The sequence below is a fragment of the Penaeus japonicus genome, unplaced genomic scaffold (assembly GCF_977035675.1).
Source record: "Penaeus japonicus unplaced genomic scaffold, GWHDUDI00000001_assembly GWHDUDI00000036, whole genome shotgun sequence".
Taxonomy (NCBI): Eukaryota; Metazoa; Arthropoda; class Malacostraca; order Decapoda; family Penaeidae; genus Penaeus; species Penaeus japonicus.
In genome coordinates this window covers 9,312,446-9,313,509 of record NW_028234438.1, presented here as the reverse complement: position 1 = coordinate 9,313,509, position 1,064 = coordinate 9,312,446, and positions in this window count along the sequence as shown.

The following is a 1,064-nucleotide window of genomic DNA, read 5'->3' as shown; positions in this document are numbered from 1 at the left end:
ACATTGCGAGAAAAAGAGCAAGAGAGAAAATACTGTAAATATTATATACGATCCTGAAAAAAATGCTTAAAAGGATTATTAAAAATACATATTAAAATATATATATTATTAGATATTAGAATAAAAATAATTGAAAGAAAGCTATGCGAGAAAAGATGCACGAAAAAAAAAATCGATTTGATATATACGATCCTGAAAACGAGATATATAAAATAGAATACACGTTAAGAGCCATTTGATAATGAAAAAAACGGATTACAGTTAAAGGCGTGATTTTCGTTATTTAAAGGAAAAACGGCAAGTGCGAGAAAAACGGTGCAAGAAAAAAAATGCAAGTAATTATACGATCCTGAAAAAAATACACGATAAGAGCCGTTCTGAAAATGAAATGGATTACAGTTAAATAAATGCGCTGATTTTCGTTAATATTTGAAGGAAAAGGAATTGCCGAGAAGAAAAAAGGTCAAGCAAAAAAGAGTAATAACAAGACCTGAAAAAAATGCTTAAAATACATATTGAAATGCATATTAAAATAATATATTATATTATAGATATTAAAAATAAAGGAATTGGAAAAAAACAATTGCAGAAAAAAGATGCAAGAAAAAATATGAAATAAATAATACGATCCTGAAAAAAATGCTTAAAATGATAATTAAAAAATACATATTAAAATATATATATAAATTAGATATATAATAGAACATTGAAAGAAAAGCAATTGCGAGAAAAAAGTGCACGAAAAAAAAAATCTATTTGATATATACGAACTGAAAAAGAAATATATATAATTAGAAATACACGTTAGAGCCATCCCTGATAATGAAACGATTACAGTTAAATGCCCTGAATTTCGATTTATATTAAAGTAAAACGCAATTGCGAGAAGAAAGCTGCAAGAAAAAAAATGCAATATATAGATCCTGAAAAAAAAATCTTAAAATGCACATTAAAATACATATTGAAATATATATTAGATGTTAGACAAATAGAATAAAGAATTAAAAAAAAAGCAATGCAGAAAAAAGTGCAAGAAAAAAAATGCAACATATATGATCCTGAAA